The sequence below is a fragment of the Microtus oregoni genome, unplaced genomic scaffold (assembly GCF_018167655.1).
Source record: "Microtus oregoni isolate MIOR12 unplaced genomic scaffold, Mior012 000043F_ref0000047, whole genome shotgun sequence".
Taxonomy (NCBI): Eukaryota; Metazoa; Chordata; class Mammalia; order Rodentia; family Cricetidae; genus Microtus; species Microtus oregoni.
In genome coordinates this window covers 18,076,968-18,098,009 of record NW_024543210.1, presented here as the reverse complement: position 1 = coordinate 18,098,009, position 21,042 = coordinate 18,076,968, and the positions used below count along the sequence as shown (strand labels likewise).

The 21,042-nt window shown below is 35.9% G+C and overlaps 1 pseudogene; it reads left to right on the top strand.

The window, feature by feature from the left end:
- The first annotated feature begins 2,600 nt into the window (after positions 1-2,600).
- Positions 2,601-4,715, top strand: LOC121434298 (annotated as a pseudogene).
- Positions 4,716-21,042: the final 16,327 nt, after the last annotated feature.

Genomic DNA, 21,042 nt, shown 5'->3' with positions numbered 1-21,042 from the left:
AGAAGGCATTGATTTGACAGCAAGGAAAATGAAAGACGCATCCGCAGAATTCAATACCTTTGAACACTGGCAATCACTCCAGCATTTATCTCTTTCTTGACACAGTCCTTTCAGATGAGTCCCTGTTAATGGAGATATTGGCAAATAGAAAAACTCTGTAAAGGAATCGCCTGTAAAAGTTCCAAAACAGTGAGGCAGGAAAAGAATAATGCAATACCTTGTAAAGGGAAATCTATTCTTTGTCAGATAAAACCAACCAAATGAACTAATCAATTGCAAGCAGCCGTTACTGCATATGAATAATGCATAGAAGGAACCTATGAAGTGGAGAATGGGAATATTTTATACACAGCCCATCAGTAAGCCTTGATAAAGTAGAAGAAAATTTATGAATAAAAATGAATATTTAAAGAGTAGAAATTTTCAATTGCTCCAGTTATCCTGAGACCCTCTCCCTTCCCCCACCCCCTTGGAGAGAATGAATGCCGCAAACCTCAGGCTCTTCAGATCCTGAGCCTCTCATACCACCTCTTAACTATTGAAATTCAGGTATTTTCAATTATACATGCCAAATAAAATGATATTTATTTTCAGTCACTGGAAAACACGAAATTATTCAGTTTTGAGTTCTCTGTGTTAAATATATGATAATAATTAACTTTCCAGGGACTTAATAGCAAACACTGTTATAATATGCTAGTTTGAACAGGGTCTAAGAAACACTGCGTGCATGTCAGCTTCCCACTGGTTCTGCAACTGACTACCTCAAATGTGTGGCTTAAAACTATATTGTGTATTATCTTTATTTCTTGAATCTCGAACTCTGAAACATTACTTCAAGAAAAAAAATTATGTTTTGTCTTCTTTTCCAAGGCTCTGACTGAAAATCTCTCCTCCTTTTAGAGCCTTTAAGAAGTATCCTGATTCCTCAACCAAACGATTCTTCTATACTTATCCTTAGGAACCATGTGTAGTTCTATGTTAATGCATTTCTTACTTTCTTTAAAGAATGTTTGTTATTACATTGCTTTCAGCAGGATCGTATAGTATAATTTTTACATTTCAGCATCTTTAATATATTCATATCACCATGCTTTATTTTTCTTTGTAGACTACAGAGATTAGCCTTCAAGTCTTTGTGTGGACATTATTCTGCTTTACAGTGGACTCCAATGTGAAATAATTAAATTGTCACAAAACAACTATCACCATTCTATCTTAGTAATTTTTCTGTTATAAAAAATTATCTGAAGCTGAGTAATACATAAAGAACAGAAATGTTTTTCTCCCATTTCCACAGACAGGGAAATCTGATACCCAAGTTCTAGAACTGTCAGGTATTTGTGTGATCTTGTTTTCCAGGTCCTTGATGTTATGGTCATTACATGAAAGGGAAACAGCAACTTTATATAGCAGATGGGTAGAATTTGGTGTTTTACAGAACTCTATTTTTATTTTTATTTTTTTGATGATGAATTAATTCCTCAGAAAAAAATCTTCACGAGGAGAAGAACCTTTATACCTTACCAAAGAGCCCACTCACATATACTACCACACTAGAGTTTAAATTTTCAAAAGAGAAGTTTTTGGAAACATTTAGAGTATAATGCATATATGGAATTCTAATGATTCTTCTAGAACTCAAGCTCTATCCCTCAATAGAAAGTAATTGCATGTAATGGCCTACATATACACATCCTATATACAAGAAAAATGATATTTCTTTTATTAGTAAATACTGATACTAATTATATTTGTTTAATGAAAATTTTACTTGCTGCAATATAACCCACTGCTTCTCAATATCATTTCTGTATAGTGCCTACACTTCTATTTTTCTGAAAGTAAAGGTTGGTTCTTAAATAGTGTGGTTTATGTAAAACATTACATACATCTTAAGTTTCAACCTGACAAATTTTATTTGATGTTAGTTCATCAAGAACATTTAATACACCCCCCCCAAAGTTTAAAATATCTCACCTGTTTTTCCCCTGTAGTAATAATTCATTTGTATTTTGACAGATGAAACTTACCTGCAGATCAAAGAGTAAAATAGCTGTGCTGGTCAGTCTTACTTACCAGGTAGTGGGGACACACTTTTAATCCTAGTAGGCACACTCGTTTGCCATAGAAACGGGGTGGTAGTAATGCATTCCTTTAATCCCAGCACTAGAGAGGAATATAAGACTGGATGACACAGATCTTAGTCTCTCTCATTCTGAGGACTTCTGGAGGCAGGATCGCCATTTCAGACTGAGATAGAGGTAAGAGCCAGTGTTTTGCTTTCAGGCCCTTCAGGTTGAACACCAATATCTATTTGTGGGTTTTATTAATTGTCCTACATTTTCCCATTATGTTCTTGACCCTCATTGTTCACATGATCCCTCTTCCATCTCTCCAACTGAACTCCAGGAGCTCATCCCATTGCTTGGGTATGGGTCACTACATCTGCTTCCATCAGTTACTGCATGTAGTTTCTATGTTGGAAATTAGAACTCATGGACAATGGACTGACAGCTGGGGAACCTACTTAGGCTCAGACTAGACTCTCTGAATATGGGTGACAATTATGTTGTTTGATTTGTTGCTAGCAGATGACAATGGTACCAGAACTTATCCGAGGTGCAAGAACTGGCTTTTTTGAGCCCATTCCCTATGGTAGGATAGCTTGATCAGCCTTGATATTTGGGGAAGGGCTTGGTCATGCCTCAAGCTGTCAGGCCTTGTTGACTCCCGAAGGAAAGTCTTACCTCCTCCAAGGAGTGGATGGAGAATGGGAAGAGAGGGAGATGGGGGAGTGTCAGGAGCAGGGGAGGTAGGGGAAACTAAGGTTGGTATGTAAAATGAAAAGTAATTTTTTAAATAAATAATAAAACAAAAAAAATCTCACCATGTACATTGAAAACTGAAACAATTTAAGAAATGAGAATGCCTCAATCTTCTGTAAATAGAGACTTCTTTTTGGTGAGGATGATAGCTATCCTTATTAGTGGGTCTTAAGCTCAGATACAAAACGCAGTAAGGACCTGTACTGGTCCAGAAAAACGGTGTTAGAAATTTTTATATTGTCCATGAACCTACTCTAGAACAGATTGGTGTTCAGTACCAGGCCAGCAAATGGAGAGCATTACAGAAAACCACAACTAGACACAATATAGAAAACAACGAAATGTGTGGAACCAATTATCAGTTGATTCGATATTACAGTTCCTGCATGTGACTCATCGAACACCTAAGAAGAGGAGCTACAAGATTTAAGTGCCAGAAGACAAGAAAATTAGTGATGAAACAGTCTCTCCTAGAAATGGCTTCATAAACAAGAAGAGAAAAAAATGTGATATCAACAGACATGGAAGTGGAACGATTTCTCAGTATCCCACCCCAAGGAAGAGAACTACAGGAAACTAATGATCCTGAAATAAGAGTAATCAAACTCTTGTAAGAATGAGGCCCCTGACTAATTGACCAGTGAAGAGTTGTCAACTGTGAAACAACCACGTACACATAAACAATATAACAACATAAACAATAAAACAAATTTAGTAGATTGTATTTATATACATACCCACATACATACATGCACATGTACACACATGCATACATACACACATACATACATATGCCAGTTTGAGAGTGAAGGGATCATGGAAAGGGTTGGAGGTATGTTTCCTGGGAGGAGCTTGAAAAAGGAAAGGGTTGGGGAATGTCATGTAATTCTGTCAATTAAAATTATGCTTTAAAATATAATTAGGATACATTTTTCTATACATATTTCTAATTTTCCCTTGGTGAGCTCCTAAAAATGATTTTGATTACATTGCCAAGAACTGTGTTTTGAAAACCAGGATAAATTTAAAAACTATGAAACACGAAGTCACATGCAATTAACGGACACTTTTTGATTGTAGTTTCTGTGGTCGGATGGACAGAGGAAATAAGGGTCATCCCGATTGTCAGCATCATACCAGGTCCTCTTGCCTTAGTGAAAAGTGCAGAGTTCCATGGCATTGGAGGCACTGGTGCTGCAAGGGGTCGCAGTCGGTCTGGCTGCGTGGGCTTTCTCGAGGCAGCACGCGGCTTCTGGCCGTACAGGCCCGCTCAAGATGTCATACATGCTCCCGAATCTGCACAATGGCTGCTGTGCCTGCCCGAGAACTACCAGATGAAGTACTACTTCTACCCCGGCCTCTCTTGGCCCCAGCTCTCCTACATTGCTGAGGATGAGGATGGCAAGATCTTGGGCTATGTCCTGGCCAAGATGGACACATCATCACTTCACTGGCAGTAAAGCGTCCCCACCGGCGCCTCTGCCTAGCCCAGAAGCTAGTAGACCAGCCCTCACGGGCCATGATCGAGAACTTCAGCGCCAAGTATCTATTCCTGCACGTGAGGAAGAGCAACAGGGCGGCCCTGCACCTTTATTCTAAAACCCTGAACTTCCAGGTTAGTGAGGCAGAGCCCAAGTATTATGTGATGGAGAAGATGCATACGCCATGAAATGAGATCTCTCCCAGATGACAGAGGAGCTGACACAGCAGCTGGTGCTGAAGAAAGGCAGATACATGGTTCTGGGTTCCAAGGAGAACCAGGGCAGCACACTTCCTGGTTCTGAAGAGGCCTGTCAGCAGAAACTGGCCGGAGATGACAGTGGCAGTGAGAGCAAAGACAGCGCTGATGTCCAAGACAGCTTGCAAGACTTGAATTTCACCTCCTAGAGCCCACTCGAGCATCGTAGGCTCTTGCTATTTTAGCCACAGTTTTTTTTTTTTTTTTGGGGGGGGGGGACCCTGGCTGTTCTCTGCAGTGTCTACTCTGGAGTCACCCACAGTGACCCAAATGGCTTCTTATTGTCAGTGCTTATAGTAGCAGCCTTCCACATGACCTAATCATGAAGGCATTCCAGGACACAGAAGCTGCTGTGCAGAAGCCAAGGAACTGTGAGGACTGCCATGGGAGCACCGTCCTTGGCTTCTTCCATCCTCTGTATTCGGTCTGCAGTTGTCCTGTACTGATTGTATGCTGTAGGGTTTTGCCTAGAATGCCAAACAGGAAGTGGCGATAACTCAGGAAAGTCCCCAGCTTTCAGCGTTTACCATCATTTGGGTTTTCATTTTTGAGTAAGCAGGACCATCATTAGTCCTTATGCCCTCTGCCTCTGTCTGGTGGAAGTTACCTACTCTTGCCTTCTATGGAAACTGCCCGTGCCCCGCCCTCACTCTTTGAAGACGGCTGTTCCCTTTTGGTGGGAGAGGAGATAGGTGTTGGACTTCCGCACAAACAGAATTTGTAGATCTTAAGGAAAGGACACGCAGAAATCATATTGTAATCTCTGATCCCCCCCAAATAAAAATATTAAAAAGGGAAGAAAGTGCAGAGTGTTTTTATGAGAAAAAAGCTATTTTCTTTTATTTTATCAGTTAAGATATATTTTTATGAGTTCCAAAGGACAACTGCTGAGACTTGTGCCTATAAACGTTAGGACTCAACTTCTGTTTTGTCTGCTCTGGGAATGTTCATACATTCACATTGGCTATATGTAGTGTGAGGAAAATTCTATGGTGCACATGCTGTATTGATTTTCTATTAGGACAATACACAGCAGTACTTACTAGTATAGCAAGTTTAATTCTGTGTGCTTGTGTCCTGAAAAGTTTTATTTTATGTTTTCAGATTTTTACAGTTTAGCAGCCAGCACTGTATGAATTTCCCATAAATATAGTAGAAAGCAAGCAATAATCTTTATGTTTTGGAGAAATGCTTCATAAAACAAAAAGTAGACGGGTTTTTGTTCAGGATCAGGACATCTTTTTACTGTCACTAACATTTATCACACACATACACATACATGACTCAAGAGCTTCATATCACATTGCTGACAATTTGATCTTAAAGATAAAGAGATAAAATAATTCTTTGAAGGTAAGAAGTTCTCATATTTCTTTATTTTACATCTCTAGGAAAAGAAATGCTAAGAGAATGTTTCTGTCTTCGTATTTTAATGACTATTGTGCTGAATGTGTGTTTGCTTGTGTATGTGTTTGTGTATGTCTGTGTGTTTGCATGTGTGCATGCATGCCCACTATGCTGTACATAAACACAGTAGAAAAGTTACATTGAATTAATCATAGAAGAGTTATCTTGAAAGTGCTAATTTTTCTTCGTTAGTTTGTTTTGGAGTTTTCAAGACAGTCCTTCTTTATGTATCCCACTATGTATACCAAACTCTCTTTTTTCTCCGATATTTAGTCATCTCCCTGCTTCTCTGCCAAGGGTTAGAAGTGTATTTTTAAAGAATCTCTGCAGTTTTTTTTTAATTTATCAGTACTATTGTTAGGTGAGAGGACAATCAACTAATAGTACTGTGATGGTTAAGACACTGCAATGGCCAGCCTCCTACTCAGGGACTTGTGTTCTGGGATTATGGATGAGTATTGAAAAAATATTTTTATACTATATCTTCTGTTAATACTTTCCACTCACCCAATACCATCCAGATCCTTACTGTCTTCCTAACCACTTAAATCAATATCATTTTTTTTTGCTTTCTCTCCCTCTCATTAAAAAACAAACAGGCATTTATTAAAAAGAAGAAAAGATAAAATAATAATTAAAAGAAATACAATGAAAACAGACAATCCTTAATAGGATAAAACAAGCAAACAATGGATCAGGTTGTTTTTTTTTTTTTAAAAAAGATCCAATGTAAAAGCAACAGAAACATATGTAGTTGCAGATACAAATATTCAAAACACAGAAATCCCATAAAGATTACAAAGCCAGAAACAATACTGCAGTGGGCCACAGGATCCATGCACTGAGATTTCAGCTGATAGAGCAGAAGGCTGATCCACCAGAACAAGTGTACTCTGGGGGTGATACACCAAGTTTGCAAGACACTGGGTCTATCTCCTTTTGTATATTGACAGATTCCGACAGTAGATCTCTTGTGAAGCCATAGGCACCCTCCCTTGGCGCAAGATTCAACAGAGTATGGATTATTGGACACAACTCTTTCCCATGCAACGATATATTGGATCATCTCACTACGGGGCCTGAGAAACAAAGTGCAGTCTCTGTTTACGGAAATGTCCACGTCATTTTCTGGATTTTGTAATGGATATCTCTTTTTTTGGGTATCACTTTAGGCATCTAGATAACACAGCATTGGCAATAGGATAACTATCCACCTGAACATTACCTATCTCTTATATTATAAAATATCTTGATTTTGGGGCCGGTTTCCTACCCAGGATCTGGCATGTGCTTAATATTCACACTATGCTGCTTGTTGAAAGTGTGACTGAATCAGATCTGCTTGTGTGCTTCTCTGTTTGAGCGTTTGGTTCATTGATTGATTTTTGGCTCAATTACTAATCATTATATTGTCAGATGCCATTTTTGGAATATGCCTACAATTTTTAATTTGTCATCCGTTGTATTTGATGTTGCTCATCTTCTCCCCTTGCCCAACTCTTCCTAGATACTCCTCACCTCCCTACCTACCCCACTGCATATTTGCTATCTCTCTCTCAATAACAAACCAAAAATTCTATACACAATAAATACAATGGGACAAAAATATCTAAACTAAACAAAATCAAACAAAAGCAGCACACATAAAACACTGTCTATTTGTGTTGGCCCTTACTCTATTTGGCGTGCAGTCTGTCCTGGTATGATTGATATGCCCAATGACACTCCATTGGAGAAAGGTGGTTTCCCTCTCCCATCAGATACCAATTACAAATTTCTTTCTGATTAGGAGTAAGACTTGGTGTTCACACATATTTCTCTGTCCTAGGTTTCTTGTCTGCATTGAATCTTGTATATACTGTCGCTTTCTCTGTGAGTTCATCCATGCATCAGTTATGGAGACATTGTTTCCTCCATGCAACCATTTATTACATCTAGCTCTGACCATATTATCCTTACTAATCTGCTTAGACCTAATCTTTAAAGGGAGAAGCTTCATGATGACATCTAGTACTGAATATCTAGTCTCTCACTTTTTTGTACTTTTTCCATTTGTGTTTATTGCACTTTGTCTATTTATTGTTCTCTGCATTTATTAACCATCTACTACAAGAAGAAATTTATCTCATGAGGGATGAGTGATGTACTAGTCTATGGGCACAGCAATATATCAATGGTGTCTTTTTATTGCTATGATCCTTTAGCAGAATACATGTAATGCAATTTCCCCTAGAATCTCAGGAATCTCTTGAATCTATGGAATCTCAGGTTGTTGGCCACTTTAGCAGTGTTTGGTATGGATCTCATCTCATGGAGTTGGCATTTAATCAAATAAAATATGGTTGGCTATCCCATAACATTTATGCCACTATTTTACAAATATATCTCACAAACAGGACATGGTTGCAACTTGCAAGATTTGTTACTGGGTGATCTTCACAATTACTTTTCTGCTCTAGTAGCTTGCAGAGTACTTCACAGTGCCATGAATGCTTGTCAGTAGTGGGGAAGCTTCTTGTTGGTCAGTTTCTTCCTATTTGATGATGCAAAGAAGTGCTATCTTTAGAAATTAGGTCTTGTCATCAGGTGTTGGAGGGAAACCAATGGTTTTGCCAACACTGTGTGATGTTTATTTGGGGAAAAAATTATGGGGCCCCATTGGATAATATTCTATAAGATGCACCTCTTTCTTTTTTTATTTATAATTTATTTTATTTTTTTTAAAAAAATCCAAACTATCTTTTTTCATTTTATATACTAATCCCGTTCCCTCCCCTCCTCCCATTCCCTCCACCTTTGTACCCACCTGACCCTCATCCACTCCTCAGAGAGAGTAAGGCATATTGCTTTGGGGAAGGTCCAAGGCCCTCACTATTATATATAGGCTGAGCAAGTTATCCATCCAAAGACATTGAGTTCCAAAAAAGCCAGTAAAAGCAGTAGGGATAAATCCTGGTGAAACTGCCAGTGGCCCTGCAGTCTGCCCCAGCCATGCAACTGTTACCCACATTCAGAGGATCAAGTTTGGTCCTATACTGCTTCCTTCCTTGTCAGACTGGAGGTGGTAAGCTCCCATTACCTCAGGCAAACTGTTTCAGTGGGTGTCCCCATCATGGTCTTGACCTAAAGAGGCAAAGGCTCATAGTCTCACTCCTTTCAATCTTCAACTGGACTTTTAGAGCTTAGTCACTTATAAGTGGATACTAGCTGTAAACCAAAAGATAATGAGCCTATAGGCCATGATCCTAGAGAAGCTATATAACAAGGTGAATCCTAAGAAGAACATACATAGATCCACCTGGAAAGGGGAAATAGATAAGATCACCTGACAAAATTAGGAGCATGGGGGTGGGGAGAGAAAAGAGAGAGGAAGAGGAGGAGAGAAAGGGAAGGCAGTGGAGAAATTGAGGGAGTCATTATAGGGTTAACAAGAAACCTGGCACTAGAGAAATTCCCAGGAATCCACAATGACCCCAGCAAAGATCCTAAGCAATAGAGGAGAAGGTGCCCGAACTGGCCTTGCCGTGTATTCAGATTGATGAATATCTTAAATGTCACCATAGAATCTTCATCCAGCAACTGATGGAAACAGAGGCAGAGGCCCACAGCAAGCACCATGCCGAGTACCCTTTTCTTTTACTGGTGGTTTTCTTGGTAGCATAGGATGTCCAGCTATGGACTTAACTCCCTATTATATAGTGATCCCATTTATATTCCTTTTATATATTTGTTTGTCTTAGGAAGTTTCATTGGCAGGAGATTTCCACAAGGCATTAAAAGGCCTTTAGTACAAGTTGTTCCTCCCTATATTTTCTCCTTTAACCTGCCCTTCTATCACTCTCCTCACTTAATCCTCTTGTTTCATACTCTCTTCTTTCTTAGAAGACTCCTTCTCCTTCCTGGTACTCTACTAGCTACTTTCAATTTTTGTAATATTTTCACAGTTAAATATTACCTGAAGGCTAAAAAATTAGTACAAATTATAGAACTAGCACCGTATCGTATCCATAAATATGTTTTGTTTATGAAAAGTATACTTTAAATATACTTGAAGATTAATTTTTAAAGCTATGTAGCTAGTAAAGAATTCATGTTTTGAAACATTGCATTTTGAAATGCCAAAATTATATTATAGACACGTCAAATATATGGATTCTTCCTTAGTTTTCAGCATATTCACATATTTTTCATTGTCTTCTGATAAAATGTTTTATTTGGCTATAGATCTTTGGATATTTTACTTGCATATATGAATTATCCCAGGAGAGTAATAAGCACAATAATTCTATATCTTCCATGTTTTTTTTGTTTTTTTTTTTGTTTTTTTTACTTTTTAATCTCCATCATGTAGAAAATGAAATGTCACCTCTTCTGAGTTAAATTTTTCCAAGGAAAGTGCTAGTAAATTTCATTGAACCTGATTAAATACAAAAAATAAGGAAAAGATTAATATATAGTTTCTGCATTGAATTTTTCAAAATTGTTAAGCTTTTTAGATGCTTCAGTAATAAAAACACAGAATTGCCATGAAACAATTTCCTTTTAGACAATATTTTCCAGTAACAAACACCTTCTTACCACTAGGTTTGATGTTGTATTCTAATAGGTGATCTAAATCATCCCAATGCTATTTTTGAAAGCACCATGCAATGGACAGAAAGCTATATAAAACATGTTAGTCTTGTTTTGGTACTTTTCAACAATAGGATGTGAATCAAATCCAATAAATTTTTTCAGCTTTGGCTGCAATATCTATAGTCATGAATTTTGAGTGACATTACATCAGCCCAGACAACACTCTGTATAACTCTCTTTCAGTCTTGCAAGCTGTTTTACATCATGAAAAAAAATCCATATTTCCTCAAAACAAACAGGCCTCTTGATATTTTGTACTTGATTTTGAATAGCTCTGTACTTTCTTATCTTTCATTTTGAAATGAAGGTATCATACGTTGGGTTGGGAAAATGACAACCTTTATCAATAGTTGAAAAACATAGCTATTCACAATTAATGTATCAACATAAGCATTGTTAAGCATAAAAAAGAGAATATTTATTTGATTTTTATTTATATTGACACATGTACAAGGAAATTTAATTTAATAGTCTTTAGTGTGATTACTAAAATCATTTAAGAATGAGAAAGGTTGACATACATGCAACAAATAGTATTACAATAGAGAAAAAAGAGGCTGATCCACATCGGGGTCATTTTAGTATAAATTGAATGAAAGTAAATGAAACTAGTATATATGTCTACTGATTATTTAGCATGCTAATGTAACCTTTCCATGAGATCACATTGTAATACTTCAGAATGAGAACTATGACACAGAAATATGTATCAGTAAATGGAATCTGAAACTGAACTGTACTGTTTAATGATACAGATATATTACATTGCTTATTATGAGCTCTGACTCACTCGGTTAAGCCTTTGCTATAAAAAAAGACCGTGGAATATCTGTACAATAGAAAAATGGTATTCCTTGGAATAGTCATCCATTGAGAATAAAGAGCTGCAAAGCCCCTAGGGCATATTTGCTGTAACATCTTAGAATATAAGTTTATATGTAGGAATATTTTCCTCCAAAGGCACCTAAAATCCAGTACAATTTTGAGCACAATAATTACATATACATCCATACGATAAATATTCAAAGCAGCATTCAAAAATTCAAGACAACAAAGCAATAGCTCACTTTTCAACTTCATGATCCAGATGTATTATGCATAAAACTTAGACTACAGTGGGGACACTAAGAGAGACTTACATCGATCTAGTCTACATGGGAAGTAGAAAGTAGAAAAAGAAAAGATCTCCTGAGTAAATTGGGAGAATGAGGACTTTGGGGGAGGTTTGAAGGGGGAAGGGAGAGGCAGGGAGTGGTGCAGAGAAAAATGTAGAACTCAATATATTTCAATAAAAAATTGAAAATTGAAGTATCTAGCACCTTCATCATCTTCCTGCAGGAGTGAAAGGAATTTATTTATTTAAAGTACTCTACATGAGACCTACTGTGTACTACCTGGCCAGTGAGTGACCAACAAGAAAATGACGATAGTTCACATTGAAGGTGAGGAAGATAATCCTGAGATACTGTTTTTAAAAAAATTCTAAAGACACCTAAAAAATTTAAACTCTGATAGTTATTCTTTGAAGAGGAAAAGATGTGATTTGTGTATTTTTAATCTTAATATTTGTCCTATAGATTCACATGTATTTGGTAATATTTGTGTCTGTTCATCTCAGCATGCACTAGTTCATGGCACACATGAATCTTAGCCTGCTGGTGGTTTCAGAATTATTTGACCCAGAAATGATAAATGCTTACCTTAGAATATTTGGCCCTCTATATTTCAGAAGATAAGCAAAGCAAAGCAAGGCTTCTCAGCTTCTAAACATTGCCTATAATTATTCTAATTAAAATTAATTAGAATGACATAATTACTTAAAGATATATTATAATGACACCATCTTAAGCATGTGATAGGATAAAGAAGGGAGTAATGAAGAAGTCTCTTTAAGGATGAGGAAAGTTGAAATTTTTCTGATTTCTTTAACTCACTATTAAGGCTTACTCAAAGCCATTTGGTCTGTTCTTTACATCTCAGGTGTGTATCCAATCTACATGACAGCTTCTTGTATTTCTACAGGAACATTTCTAATATAGCAGTATTTACAGATGTTTACATGCAAGACAAATGAATATTCAGCTAACTACTCCGTAAAGGGCCGACTGGGCAGAGAGTCCTCCATACTGTGTTTTTGCTGAGATCATTTCAGGGTTCACTATAATTTTATCTCTTTGACAGAAAATCCATGAAAAAAATACCCAACTATAGTCTAAGAACCTAAAATCTATGTCTCAGCTAACTTATCTTAGGTTCTATTAAACTGACAGTTTATTCAAACTATGCTATCCAGTTAACTGCTAATTTCAGCTTTTGTTAAAGTGCATGCTTGAGCAAAACCTCCCCTGCAGTTTCAGAGAGAGCTACCAGATTGTGGATTTTTTTTCTTTGAAATCTGTTGCTCTAAATTGTCTAAATGGCTATTCTTGTGTGACAAATACCTGAGTATAATCTCAGCCAGTTTCAATGGCTTGACACTGTGTCTGAGTGGTCACCTCTGGTGAGTTCCCTGGAACACGCATAAGTAGTTTTCCCTTTAACTTTCTATTTTCATCTTCATCTCTTTATCAACAAGTCAAAGAATAAAATTTCTATATAATGCTGTAAAACATGTTCTCACATGTCCTCATCTTGTGTTCATCAGTTACTTTTGTGTTTCCTACTCAGTTTAATGGATATTTTTTCACCAAGCATCCATGCAGTTTCCTTGCTGGAGCAAGCGACAATTTATCAGTGACATACCACTGAAGAAAATAGACTCCAATGAAAGCTGGAAACTTGTGGTTGTCTTTTATCTTTTATTGAATGCCAACGTTCCTATTTGGTGTATATCTATCTGTCTGCTGTCTATCTATCTCTCTATCTATCTCTCTCTCTCTCTCTATCTATCTATCTATCATCTATCTCTATATATCTATATCTCTCTATATACATATACATATCTTATACATATAACCACAGCTCTAGTGTGTTCATGAGTGAAATAATTATGTCATGTCCAAAAGATGTCTTTTTTACTGTACATATCCCTTTCCTCTGGCTTTTATATTCTCTCTGCATACTTGTAAAGCATGTTTTCTAGCCTTTGCAGAGGTGATCTAGCTGTTTCCCCTTGTAGATTGAACCCTTTTGTCACCTTTATCATTCATAGTATTTCTGCTTAACTGCTATCACTGCACTAAAAACTTCTATGATGTAGACTGGGCAGAGCACTAATCAGTGCGTAGGAGTCTTACTATTTGTGATTTTCATTTGTTGATTAATTAATCAACACCCTAGTCTCAGAATCTTCATTCTTAAATCCATAGTCAATCCCTAGCTCCTACCTAAAGCTTTTTTCTTTAACTTGCCAAAATTATTGCTGGATCTGTTACATTCCCTTCATGTTTTCCAGGAGTAATGTAATAAACTTCTCTGAAAGTCACATGTCAAATATTTCAGTTATTGTAACCATATTATTTATTTCACACTGTTCAGTTCTGTCATTGACATACAGAACATTGAGGTACATTTGGCTATCGTACAAGAAATAAATGTGTGTATCTGTGTGACATCAAGCTGATATCATTAACTCCTAATGTATGATTAATCGGAGTCAAATATCTGGCATAGAGAGAAAAACGGAGGGTTAGATTTAAGCATGAGGACGTCTAGGAAATAACTGTAAACAAGTGAGACCATGGTATTGAGGATTTGAGTCAGACCATAGTAGCAGAGCTGGAGCAACAGTGCACAAACACAGCAAGTGAGTGAGATTTTACAGATTAAGGCTTTACTTTCATGATGGAAAATGAAGTTTCATAGTTTCTTAATCAGTTGGAAGCTTTTGAAAAAATGCACTTACCCTTCCCTGCTGGCCTTGGGGAAGCACATAGTCATGAGATCTACAGCTGCAAGGAAATGAATTCTGAAACAACTATGTGAACTTGGAAGACAGCCCGAGTTTCAGATGGATTGTAACTTCAGAAAAACCACGACTGACGTTGTAAGAGTCTGTATTCAGGAAGCACCTAAGCCTTGCCAGGACCTTGGGTCCAGTAAAATTGAGAGATGGCAAAAGTCTATGAATTAAGCTGGCACACACATGTGATTAGTTCCTGCACCTGCCTCCACAACTAGCATCATTGCTAATGCTCCTAAGGTACCTTTCCTAACTGGTATACTGTTGTATATTCTCTCTTATAGCCCTATGCTTATAAATTTTCTAGGTACTTTAATGCTATAGTTCAATGATATAAAGAAAATTAGTCCATATTAACTTAATTTAATCAATATTAAAATTAGTCACTAGTCTCTATGATAAAATTTGTCAACAACCAGTATGTGATGGTATATACTTTCTCCTTAAAATGTGGGATGTACCATTCTGTGAACACTCTGTGATAGCAGTTTTCCTTTATTTTTTGTTTTTCCCTTCTGGGTACTTAGTGTAGTCCTTTTCATTTAGCTACTCTTAAATATAGCTGATTTGTGTATGCATGTGTATTTGCCTAAGCATGTGCAAGAAAATTGTTATCACAATATGCATTGTTGCACAATAAGTAAACATTCATTAACCAATTGATATTGTGATAAAATTTATAATTATCTGGCCCTCACATATTCATTCATATCCCAATAAATATCACTTCATAGGTATCCAGAGAGGAAATAAAACAAATATAATAACAAAAAATTAAGCTAAGTTTATGTTTTAAAATACCTTCTAATTTTACTAATATATCACAAAAAGATATCAAATTAATTTGAATTCATTAATCTTTATAGGAAATCTACAACAATACTACCTTAAACATGTAGCTTTTTACTGCCTTTAGGTATATGAAAACCTAGAGTTGGAATGCCTTATTTGTGGATGTTAGGCCCAAATAATAATAGTTGTTTTGGAACAATGAAGACAGTCAAGCAAGAAAAGATGTGTGCTATTAAGCCCAATGACATAAATCCTATTCTCATATGGTACAAGGAAATAGTTACATTCCCTAAATTTTCCTCTGGCCCCCACAAAATAACATGTTATGTATGCACATACACACACATATACACACACAAACAGAGACACGCACACACATATACACATACATATACATACACACACAAAGACACACACACACACACATATACACATACAAAGAAAGACTCAATGCATAAGTAAAGTCATCGGGAGAAATGATATAGCAGATAAAAGCACTTGCAGCTTGTCCTGAGGATCGGTAGTGAGATCCCATCACCCATGTCAGGAGGTGACAACTGACTGGAGCTCTAAAGATCAAAAGAGTCTTTCAGCTTCTGAGAAAGCCCATGAACATGTGGTCTACACACATACACAGACACAGAAATGCACATCAATGTCAATAAAAATAATTTTTTCATTAAAATGTAAAAGTGCTAGTTTATGGGTAATATTCTTACCCATTTCTTACAAAATGCATACTTGCAAGATTGTAAAACTTATGATTCTTGAAATAAATATCCATCATGACTATAAAATTCACTAAGTGAGGACAAAATAAAAAAGCTAAGAAAAATTTATGTGAGTAATATGCATGGTATATATCATCACATTTTCAAAAAATAAAAAATGTAAAATAGAAAATAGTTCACTTACCAGTGTCCCCAAAAAATATTTTTAATTGAAACAGAGCACATATTTGTTCATAAATGGCCCCTTTATGATGGTCATACAATAATGAAGTAAGCAAAAAAGACATTTTTAGCTCCTAATTGTCTTATTAAAAAGTATATAAAGGGATTGGAGTGTTGGCTCAAAGTTTAAAAGCACTAGCCTCAGAGAATTCAGTTCAATTCCCAGCACCCACATTACAAATTCAACTCAGGGGATTGAATATCCATTCTTGGTATCCATTCTACTGCATACACGTGATACACAATTATGCTGGCAGATAAAATCCACACACACAAAAAGTAAAATATGAAAAACTTGTATCAGTATACATTTATATTGTTGTGTATTTTCTCAGAAACAAAAGGAAAATTCAGACAGTATTAAAAAGAACTCACTTTTTCCAACTAAAAACAGAAATAAATTCATGATTGAATACTAATAATTATTTTAATTTCTATCATCTATTAAATGTCCCACATTTGATCAAATTCTAATAATTTTTGCACCTATACTGGTTTTTATACATTTTACTATTTTAATATTTCTCTCTCAAAAATCTTTTGTTTTAACCCATTCTAGGTTGTAAATATTCTAGACTTTCTACTCCAATACTTGTTGAAATTCACCTCTCTCCCTCTGTTTCTTTGTGTGTGTGTATGTGTGTGTGTGTGTATGTGTTTATGCATATTTGTGTGTAATTGTGTCTCACTAGAATATTCTACTACCTGAGAATTTCCCTATGTAGTTTGCCGCTGGGATAATTTTCTATTATGCCAGATAAGAGAGATTACACATAAAACAGGAATGTGCCATTTATAAATGTTCCTATGAACAGAATTAACTAAGTTCTATATGACCTGCTTAAATGCCAAGAATATTGGCAATGGGGACGATCATTTATACCTAGCATAGTCACTGATTTTTCATGTATTCTGTTATGTAAATGGAATATATTCCTTTTTATCTCTGAAGTTATTCTAAGGATCACTTGAAACAGTGATGAGCAAAATCAGGCTTCCATTAAGTACTGTATTTGGGAATTCAGAGAAAGATATTGAAAGGAAAGGGTTCATGATTCTATGATAAAAGAAGCCATGCTCTCCATCAAAACTTGAGAGAAATTCATTCCTGAGAGCAAATGATAATGAGATCTCAAATTGAAGCTTTGTAAGTTAAAAAGGTAATTAGCTTGTCTATCTTATTCACCTACGGGGGCAAAAACAATTCAGTTCTCACTGTTAAAATGGATTGCAGTTGTATTGGATTTTAAAAGCTGACTTTTTAAATATGTATGAATATATAACCTCTGCATAGGAGAGGCACAGATCACTTAGAAAGCCTTCATTCAGCTAAGTGACTTCACTGTAGAATTTATATGTCACTTGAGATACAGGTTGAAATATGTTTACTCTCTGTTATGCAAAATCAAAATAAAAATGTATGAAATGAAAAAGTTACTCTACTATTATTCTTGAAAGTAGAGTCATAAGACTTTCTCATGATTTATTTTTTTTATTAGAAAATTTTTGGATTAGAATTGCTTTTAGATAAAGCAATTTCAGACTGTATATTTAAAGTATGCCAACTACTCATGGATTGCAGTATGTACACAAGGACCTTTCAGAATTGCTTGATATAGAAGTGTAAAGTAAATGACAGTGGACAAGTGACTTGATTAATATTATTAAAATACTCATATGTGAATCAGTACATCATCAACTATATTTTTTTCTAGTTAGTTCTTTTTTACTGATTTTTACTGAGCTCTACATTGTTCTCAACAATTATATCTTAATACAACTTAAAATATAGTTCAACATTTTACACTAGGTGATTTGTTAACGAGCTGTACAAATCACTTACATTTCATACAAAAATCCCCAATGACATACTTTTTTAGGTACAAGAATTATTATGTGTTATGGTTAATATTTAAATAGCTCATTGACCATAGTATTAATGTGATTAGGTTTTATTATAAAGTCTCTGAATATTTGGGAATAAAGGGCTTTGGCTTTGGATGTCATAGGATATCTGTTGTTTCTCTCAGGTTTGCGGCTATATTAGAGGACACAGAGACAGACTTGCATACACATCAATGTTTATTATAGTATTCTTCAACAGAAACAAGATGGGAAAACAGTGCTGATGTACATCAACAGATGAATGGACGGAGAAAATGAACACGAACACAGAGGATATTTATTCAGTCATGAATAAACCTAAAACTGTTATTTGTAGGAAAGTGGTTATATCTAGACAACATCATTTTTAAGTAAAATAAGTCTAACTCAAAGAGAAAAATGCTGGGTTTTTTGTTGCTATGTGGAATCTTCTATCATATATCTATCTATGTATCAATGTATCTATCCATCTATCTACCTGTTGATCTATCTACCTATCATGCATGCATGCATCCAACTCTCTATTGTAAAATACGGAAGCCAAAGAAGAAATATGGTGATCAAAAGTGAAGGGAGCAGAGTATTAGATAAGCATGAGAAAAGACAAAATTAACACATCTAAGTGAAAACATGCATTTTTTTAAATATGATATGTGAATGTGTGTATTAGTGTGTGCAAGTTTGTGTGTATGGTGTAATACAAAAGCACATGGTAGGTTATTTGGGGAAGTAAGAAATCTGCCAAGTGATGGGGAGAAAGGATAATTGCAATTATTCGGGCAATAATATGAGCAAAATACAATGCCATTTATCATTGAACATGTTATAATAAAGTTCTCTGTTTGAAATGCTAATGGGAAGCAAAATTACCACTGACAGCACATAAATAAGTAATTGCCTTCTAATAAAATATTATTTAAAAACATGGATAAAATCATTATTACTCTAAGCATCTACTTCTGAAATTTACATGCTGACCAAATTATAAAGGACTATAGAAAAATTCTATGATCATTGGCCAATTTAATTTGTCTCTGATTTGTGGATAGGAAAAGAAAGAAGTTTATAAATGACAAAGATAAAGCTAGAAGGTGAATTGCTCCTTCACAAATCTGGCTTTCCTAACTTTATCTTCCAAGATCATAGTGCTTTGTATGGAATATTTCAAGTTGTCAAGAAATGAGTTTAGAGAGGCTTTTAAGAATTATGTATAATTTTGCAAGTCTTTTCATTATCACATTTTAATGTTGTATTTGTTAATAACCTACCATTATTGACTAGTGACTCAAGGTGAACTAGGATGAAATATTGCACTTCACGTGTGTAGCTGATGGAATTATGAGAAGACACAGTCTCAATGCACTGTCACTGATCTTCAAGCCCTTAAAGTCTTTCCACTTCCTCTTCTACAATGTCCCTTGAGCCTTAGGAACAGGAGTTGTTTTGTAGATGTATCGATTGGAACTGAACTCCCCAAATTTACATTTTGATTGGTTATGCTTTCCCATGTCTCTGTTGCAAAAAAAAAAAAAAAAAAAGTCTTCTTGATGGGTGAGGATTACACTTGTCTGCAGGTATAAGATCAAGTATTTTAGCCGGGCGATGGTGGCGCACGCCTTTAATCCCAGCACTCGGGAGGCAGAGGCAGGCGGATCTCTGTGAGTTCGAGACCAGCCTCGTCTACAGAGCTAGTTCCAGGACAGGCTCCAAAGCCACAGAGAAACCCTGTCTCGAAAAACCAAAAAAAAAAAAAAAAAAAAAAAAAAGAACAAGTATTTTAGAGTGTAGTTAGGGATTATGCTAGTTTAATAAAGTAGTAGTTGTAGATTCTTCTCCAAGGTCCATGAATTCATTACCTCAATGTAGGTAGCAACGTTTCCAGTACAAAACAATTTTCCTCTTGTTTCGCCACACTTAAGTCCAATTAGAAAGCTGCTAGTTGGCAAGGTATGTGTGTCACTATAGCATTGTTACAGCGATCTTTCCATAAAGGTCACTGATTTGGTTCACAGACATCATAGATGGGTAAGACTGTTGTTTGATTCCCTCAAGTGGTAACTTGCATGACCATGAAAGCTAGTCCTCAGGGAGGAGGCTTTTAGATCAGGTCTAGTTCTGGGACCTCTGGGACTCCATGTCTCAAGTGAGCGTTATATTTAGCAATCGGGACATGTGTTTCCTATCTCTTGAGTTGCAACCAAGGGCAAAGACAAGAGCTTGTGTTTGGAGAGTCACTTAAACATGAGCTGAGCAAGAACAGCAGCAATAAACATGGTAAACTGGGCTTGAATACGGGAGAAAATGAAACCTCAACCTTTGCAAGCAGGGAAATATGGGATGGTTTGAATGAGAAAAGGGAAGAGAAAAAAAATTAAAAAGCGATTTTAAAAGTTTCAAGAGGATCATGTGAGTTTGGATTGGTTAGGTGGGTAGTGAGGTAGGGAGGATGGGGAGAAGTTATGGCAGAGGAAAGAAAACATTAAAATCATGTTGTATAAAAATAAATAAGCAAAATTAATTTCAAAAAGTTATGCTTTGTTAGATATATGAAAAATAAATTTCAATTAAAATTGATATTTTCCATGAAATATTTTCTGATAAAAGTTTCTTTCTCTTATTTCCTCCCAGATCCTCTTTAGCTCACCGCCTATCCAGTTTCATTGCTTCTTTCTTTCTTTGGTTAGAAAATAAACAAGCAAAACTACATAAAATACAACCAAAACCAGACTAGAGTAAAAATTTTAAAAAAGCCAAGAGAAAATTAATGAGAAGCACAGCTGCCACTGCCATCACAATTGGTACTGCTTTATTTTCCATTGAGTGAATGTTCAGAAATACTTTTGATTTTTATCTTTATTTTATGATTCCTTGAGGAAATGTCTCATTATATATGTAGCCTTGGCT